This window comes from Macaca fascicularis, chromosome 13, assembly GCF_037993035.2.
Source record: "Macaca fascicularis isolate 582-1 chromosome 13, T2T-MFA8v1.1".
In the NCBI taxonomy this organism is placed as follows: Eukaryota; Metazoa; Chordata; class Mammalia; order Primates; family Cercopithecidae; genus Macaca; species Macaca fascicularis.
The window spans coordinates 56,739,519-56,747,541 of NC_088387.1; the positions used below are offsets into that span (position 1 = coordinate 56,739,519).

An 8,023-nucleotide genomic window follows, 5' to 3' on the forward strand; every position below is an offset into this window, starting at 1 on the left:
CTGAAAACTGAACTGAATCTTTGCCAATTCAGACAGCAGTATTGTGACTTGATATCTTTTTTTTTTTTTTTTTTTTTTTCTGAGACAAGGTCTCACTCTGTCACCCAGGCTGGAGTACGGTAGGGTGATCATAGCTCACTGTAGCCTTTGCCTCCCAGGCTCAGGTGATCCTCCCACCACAGCCTCCCAAGTAGCTGGGACTACAGGTGCACAACAAAGCCCAGTAAATTTTTTTGTAGAGATGGGGTTTCACCACATTACCCAGGCTGGTCTTGAACTCCTGGACTCAAGTGATCTGTCTGCCTCGCCCTCTCAAAGTGCTGGGATTGCAGGCATGAGCCACCGTGCCCAGCTGACCTCTTCATTATTTATGGAGTCTATGCCCCTGGGTGTATTAGGGTGCTCATTTCAAACAATCAAAAGGAATTATTTGATTCCTTTCATAATTACCCCAGTCTTAAGAAGACTAAGAAAAAAATAGTTTGTTCCACAAGTGTGAAGAAGAAATTCTGAAATTAGAAGGAAAATTTGCATGAATGCCTTTTGTATCTGCCTCTTTACATTTTGGTAAATTTTAGCAATCAGCTGGGTGCAGTGGCTCATGCCTGTAATCCCAGCACTTTGGGAGGGCGAGGCAGGCAGATCACTTGAGTCTAGAAGTTCAAGACCAGCCTGGGTAATGTGGTGAAACCCCATCTCTACAAAAAATTTTACTGGGCTTTGTTGGGTAGATCACCTGAAGTTAGGAGTTCACGGGCAGCCCAGCCAACATGGTAAAACTCTGTCTCTAGTAAAAATACAAAAATTAGCCAGGTGTGGTGGCGTGCGCTGGTAATCCCAGCTACTAGGGAGGCCGAGGCAGGAGAATCGCTTGAACCTGGGAAGCAGAGGTTGCTGTGAGCGGAGATCGCGCCATTGCACTCCACCCTGGGCAATAAGAGCGAAACTCTGTCTCAAAAAAAAAAAAAAAATCAGCAATCAGAAGAAAATGTCCGCCTACTCTACATTACATCTACTTTCTCAGGTTCCTTCTCCCTTAATGGTTGCTCCTTCTCCCAGACCTCTTATCCTTGGGGTGCCCCAGGGCTCCTTCCTTGACCCTGGTCATTATCTGCTTTCATTTGCTCTGTTATCTCATTGATTTGGGGGATTTTACATTTCTTTCAGGAACGCCAGAGTATTCAAGAGTGAAGCAACAAGATGTTTCCTACTCTGAAACGGCTCAACAAACAAACAAAACAAACAAACAAAAGCGTGTATAAATAGACAGATATGGCTGGGCGTGGTGGCTCATGCCTGTAATACCAGCACTTTTGGAGGCCAGAGCGAGAGGATCGCATGAGCCCAGGAGTTTGAAACTAGTCTGGGCAACAAAGTGAGAACCTGTCTCTATTTTTATTTTTAAAAGATAGAGAAATATAGAGCTAATATGGCAAAATGTTAATAATTGTTGAATGAAGGTAGAAGGTATATGTACTTTTTTTTTTTTTTTTTTTTTTTTGAGACGGAGTCTCGCTCTGTCGCCCAGGCTAGAGTGCAGTGGCCGGATCTCAGCTCACTGCAAGCTCCGCCTCCCGGGTTTACTCCATTCTCCTGCCTCAGCCTCCCAAGTAGCTGGGACTACAGGCGCCCGCCACCTCGCCCGGCTAGTTTTTTATGTATTTTTAGTAGCGACGGGGTTTCACCGTGTTCGCCAGGATGGTCTCGATCTCCTGACCTCGTGATCCGCCCGTCTCGGCCTCCCAAAGTGCTGGGATTACAGGCTTGAGCCACCGCGCCCGGCCTAGAAGGTATATGTACTAAATGTATGTGCATTTGTGTATGTTTGAAAACATTCATATTAAAAGGATGGAAAAAAGTGAGTAACTATTATCTGTCTACATACTTACAACTCCCAAATTATGTCTCCTGCTCAGACCTCTCTCCTGAACTCCAGATTCACATATCTACAGCCCACTTATGGCCCCATTTGGATGTCAAAGCAGTGTATCCAAAACTGAACTCCTGATCTACCCTCAAGCCTGCTGCATCAGCAGCTTTCCCACCTCAGCTGATGACAACTCCATTTTTTGTAGTTGTTCAGGCTTCAAACCCTGGAGTCACTTTGACTCTTCTCTTTCTCTCCCAGTCCACATCCTATCCCTCTGTAAATTCTGTTGGTTCTGTTTGCAGAACTCATCCAGAATGTGATCCCTTTTTATCCCTGCCACTCTACATGCTGGTTTGAACCACTCCCAGCTCTAGCCTGGATCATAACAGTAGGCTCCCACCTGTCCCACCTGGTCTCCTTGTTTTGTCTTGTCCCCTTCAGTCTATTCTCAACAGGGAAGCCAGAGAGATCCCCCCACTTTTTTTTTTTTTTTGAGACAGAGTCTCACTCTGTCACCCAGGCTGGAGTGCAGTGGTGCAATCTCAGCTCGCTGCAACCTCCGCCTCCTGGGTTCCCCCCATTCTCCTGTCTCAGCCTCCTGAGTATCTGGAACCACAGGCGCCTGCCACCATGCCCGGCTAATTTGTTGGGTTTTTTTTTTTTTTTTTTTTTTTTTTGTATTTTTAGTAGGGACGGAGTTTCACCATGTTAGCCAGGATGGTCTCGATCTCCTGACTTCGTGATCCGCCTGCCTCAGCCTCGCAAAGTGTTGGGATTACAGGCGTCAGCCACAGCGCCTGGACCCTTTTTTTTCCTTTTTTTTTTTTTTTTAAGACATTATCTTGCTCTGTCACCCGGGCTGGAGTGCAATGGCATGATCTTGGCTCCCTGCAACCTCCACCTCCCGGGTTCAAGCGATTCTCCTTTCTCTTGCCTCACCCTCCCAAGTAGCTGGGATTACAGGCGCTGCCACCATACCCAGCTAATTTTTGTATTTTCAGTGCAGATGGGGTATCACCATGTTGGCCTGGCTGGTGTCGATTTCCTGACCTCAGGTGATCCACCCGCCTAGGCCTCACAAAGTGCTGGGATTACAGGCATGAGCCACCACTCCTGGCCCACAGAGACCCTTTAAAATGAAAGCCAAATTGAGTTCCTCTCTGCTTAAAAGTGCTTTGTTCAGAGGAAGCAAGGAAATAGTGGAAACTGAAATCCTTCAACAGCCCCAGGCCCTACCCAATTTCCTTGACCTTCCCACCTGGCCGACTATGCAGTCACTTTGGCCTCTTTGCTGTTTCCGGAATAAGCCACTATACTGCTTTCTTGGGACTCGGTGCAGCTGTTAACACTTCCTGGAATGTTCTTCCCCTAAACATTTACACCGTTTGCTTAAAATTAATTCCTAACAAAGTCTACCCTTAAGATTGCAATTTGCTTCTCCACACATGCCAGATCCACCTAACCTTGATTTTATTTCACTATAGTGCTCACCACCTTCTAACACATTACCTGATTTCCTTATGCATTATGTTTCTCGTCTGTCTCCTTCACTTGAAGATCAGCTTGGTGAGGATAGGGATGTTTTACTTGCTGTTACATATCATGTTCCTAGAACAGTACTCAGCTCAGTGTGGGGCCTGGCATGCAATATCTGTGAAATGAATGAATAGGTACACTTTGGTTGTATCTCTTTAGCAGAAGGACTTATAATGATAACGTTTATAGGTCAGAAATGAAACTTGGCTAGGTGCAGTGGCTCACGCCTATAACCCCAGGATTTTGGGAGGCTGAGGTGGGAGGATGGCTTGAGGCCAGGAGTTTGAGACCAGCCTGAACAACATAGTGAAACTTCATTTCTACAGAAAAATCAAAACATTAGCCAGGTGTGGTGGTACACGCCTGTAGTCCCAGCTAACTTGGGAGGCTGAGGTGGGCGAATTGCTTGGGCCTGGGAGGTCGTGGCTGCAGTGAACTGTGATCACACCACTGCACTCCAGCCTGGCCAACAGAGTGAGACCCTGTCTCAAAAAACAAAACAAAACAAAAGCAAAAACAAACAAACAAAAAAATTAGGCCGGGCGCGGTGGCTCATGCCTGTAATCCCAGTACTTTGGGAGGCCAAGGCAGGTGGATCACGAGGTCAGGAGATCGAGACCATCCTGGCGAACATGGTGAAACCTCATCTCTACTAAAAACACAAAAAAATTCGCCTGCTGTGGTGGTGGGCACCTGTAGTCCCAGCTACTCGGGAGGCTGAGGCAGGAGAATGACGTGAACCCAGGGGGCGGAGCTTGCAATGAGTGGAGATCGCACCACTGCATTCCAGCCTGGGCAACAGAGCGAGACTCCGTCTCAAAAAAATAAATAAAAAATTAAAAAATTAAACTTGGGCCGGGCGCGGTGGCTCAAGCCTGTAATCCCAGCACTTTGGGAGGCCGAGACGGGCGGATCACGAGGTCAGGAGATCGAGACCATCCTGGCGAACACGGTGAAACCCCGTCTCTACTAAAAAATACAAAAGACTAGCCGGGCGCGGTGGCGGGCGCCTGTAGTCCCAGCTACTCGGGAGGCTGAGGCAGGAGAATGGCGTAAACCCGGGAGGTGGAGCTTGCAGTGAGCTGAGATCCGGCCACTGCACTCCAGTCTGGGTGACAGAGCGAGACTCCGTCTCAAAAAAAAAAAAAAAAAAAAAAAATTAAACTTGGCTGGGCATGGTGGTTCACACCCGTAATCCCAGGACTTTGAGAGACTGAGGCACGAGGACCTCTTGAGCTCAGGAATCAAGACAAACCTGGGCAATAGAGCAAGACCCTGTCTCTATATATATATATATATATTTTTTTTTTTTTTTTTGAAAGAAAAGAAATTAAACTTAACCCAAAACTTTTTTTTTTTTGAAACAGAATCTTGCTCTGTCTCCCAGGCTGGAGGACAGTGGTGCAATTTTGCCTTACTGTAACCTATACCTCCTGGGTTCAAGCGATCCTCCTACCTCAGCCTCCTGAGTACGTGGGACTACAGGTGCATGCCATCAGGCCCAGCTAAATTTTTGTATTTTTAGTAGAGACGGGGTTTCACCATGTTGGCCATGCTAGTCTCAAACTCCTGACCTCAAGTGATCCGCCCGCCTCAGCCTCCCAAAGTGCTGGGATTACAGGCAGGAGCCACCACGCCTGGCCTCAAAACTATTTTTTTTTAACAGAAAAGATTGTTTGCACTCAGATTAGGACTTAATCCACAGGAGTCATTTCACTCTCAGAGGTGCGAAACACTGCCCAAAGGTACTTGGCCCCACACCAAAACAGCAGCTGCAGCCAAGCCTCAATGAAGACAGTGCTTACTGTTCCAACAGTGAAACACCATCACAGGCATCACACTAGCCAGGAGAGCTAACGACTGCTGGATAGAACTTTTAAAATCCAGAATCCTGAACTATACTTTCCTTTCACTCCAGTTTGTTCTAATTTTTTTTTTTTTTTTACTACAGTGGTACCAAGCTGTCTGTGAATGGCCTCTTTTGTGAATGATTTCATTGTTCTTTTTATTCTGTTTGTTGCAATTCTTGGAACTCCTGTCAATTCAGCTGTTTCATTGAAACTTTGTACTTCCTTAAAGGAAAATGACACAACTCAATATATTAGAATCAGTGTGGGTTAAAATCAGAATAAGAATAATCTCCCTTTGACCTGGCAAAATTTAAACAAGTGTCCTATGGGATATGAAGACGTATCTTTGACATCCACTTTTTTTTTTTTTTTTTTTTTTTTGAGACAGAGTCTCACTCTGTCACCTAGGCTGGAGTGCAGTGGTGGGATCTCAGCTCACTGCAACCTCTGCTTCTTGGGTTTAAGCAATTCTTGTGCCTCAGCCTCCCAAGTAGCTGTGATTACAGGCACACGCCAGCACGCCTGGCTAATTTTTGTATTTTTAGTAGAGACAGGGTTTCACCATGTTGGCCAGGCTGGTCTTGAACTCTTGACCTCAAATGATCTGCCTTCCTCAACCTCCCAAAGTGCTAGGATTACAGGAGTGAGTCACGGTTCCTGGCCATGAAACCCACTGTCATTAACACTCACCCACATCCTCTACGTTCCATGGCAAGCCAGGTTCTTCCTAAATGTTGTTAGCCCCTCAGACTAGTATGAAAAATTACTTTTTGACAATATAGTAGATTTCTCCCAACCTTTCTTGGCTGACTTCTTAAAAAGCAGAAGCAGAGTTATCATTATGCTCCCAGGAAAAGCTATTTATGTAATGCAACATAATTATTTTCTATAGCAATTCTGCTGGTAAAAATAGCCTATTCTAGAAGGTAGCTCCTCTTTTTTTCTAGCTTGACCATATTTATAGACATGTTAAATGCCTTTCTTAGTGTCTCATTAATAAATCTTATAGTTGGCCAGGCGCGGTGGCTCACGCCTGTAATCCCAGCACTTTGGGCGGCCGAGGCGGGCGGATCACAAGGTCAGGAGATCGAGACCACGGTGAAACCCCGTCTCTACTAAAAATACAAAAAATTAGCCAGGTGCGATGGCGGGCGCCTATAGTCCCAGCTACTCGGGAGGCTGAGGCAGGAGAATGGCCTGAACCCAGGAGACGGAGCTTGCAGTGAGCCGAGATCGTGCCACTGCACTCCAGCCTGGGGGACAGAGCGAGACTCTGTCTCAAAAAAAAAAAAAAATCTTATAGTTGTATTTATTTATTTATTTTTGAGACAGGGACTTACTCTGTCACCCAAGCTGGAGTGCAGTGCTGCGGTCACAGTTCACTGCAGTCTTTACTTCCTGGGTTCAAGCGGTCCTCCCACTTCAGCCTTCCTGCCACCACCACACCTGGCTAATTTTTGTATTTTTTGTAGAAACAGAGTTTTGCCATGTTGCCCAGGCTGATGTTGAAATCCTGGCCTCAAGCAATCCACCCACTTCCCAAAGAGCTGGGATTACAGGCATGAGCCACCATACCTGGCCAATCTCGTAGCTTTCAATGGATGAAAAGCCAATGGTTCATAAGTTCATCTGATCCTTTTTACTCCCTCTCCTCCCTTTTGTTGGTGTATGAAAATTGGTAAATTCAGAGAGAAAAGACAACTAATATGAGGCACTAAATGGAAATGAAAGTAAGTTGAACAAAGGATTAAAAAAAAAAAAGGCCGGGCGCGGTGGCTCAAGCCTGTAATCCCAGCACTTTGGGAGACCGAGGCGGGCGGATCACAAGGTCAGGAGATCGAGACCACGGTGAAACCCCGTCTCTACTAAAAATACAAAAAAAATTAGCCGGGCGCGGTGGCGGGCGCCTGTAGTCCCAGCTACTCAGGAGGCTGAGGCAGGAGAATGGCGGGAACCCGGGAGGCGGAGCTTTCAGTGAGCCGAGATCGCACCACTGCACTCCAGCCTGGGCAACAGCGTGAGACTCCGTCTCAAAAAAAAAAAAAAAAAAAAAAAAAAAAAAAAAAGACTGATTCCTGAAAGAGAGAATGATAGAGCTAATGTGCCAAAATATGAGCAATTGGTGAATTGGGCAACAGGTATCAGAGAGCTTTTGTAGAATTCTTGTAGCTTTTCTGTAAGTTTGAATTACTTAAAAATAAAGAGTTAAAAACATGTCTGATCTTTTTGGGCTAAATATTAGTAAATAAGGCATCCACATCTGGTAGCTGCTGGGGATACAATGACGAATGATGTACAGATCTTGTCCACATATTATTCACAATCTAGAAGGAGAGAGAGACATGTAAATAAATGTCTCAAGATTATGAAGTGGGGATCCTTCGTTTCAGCATCCACTGTGGCACCAGTGAACAGATAATCAGTTTAACAAAGTCAGCTGAAGCTAACAGTCCTCTCTGCCTAGGAGGAATTTTCGAAGGGAATGGGAAAAAACCTATTTTACAATTCTTAGACTCCTCAGTTCTATCAAGGCTATAGAAAGGGGAGAGAGCCCAGTCCCTGAGGGAGGAGAGCTGGAATGCCACCTTCTTAATCCCACACTTGTAGAACAATGCCAAGAGGATACCTTGGAGAACCTAAAATGTGTTTCTTCAGAGGGGACAAACAGAAAACCAAAAATAAAATGGCAGGTGTAAACCCTATCTTATTATTGAAAATAAATAGTCTAAAGACAGCAATTAAAACACAGAATTTGGGCCGGGCGCGG

The 8,023-nt window shown here is 45.7% G+C and overlaps 1 non-coding gene across 1 annotated transcript; it reads right to left on the reverse strand.

The window, feature by feature from the left end:
• Nucleotides 1-5,077: 5,077 nt before the first annotated feature.
• On the reverse strand, nucleotides 5,078-5,274 carry LOC123568494 (small nucleolar RNA SNORA74). Its single transcript, XR_006691869.1, has one exon. It is a non-coding gene; the product is annotated as a small nucleolar RNA SNORA74 (small nucleolar RNA).
• Between the last annotated feature and the right edge of the window lie 2,749 nt (nucleotides 5,275-8,023).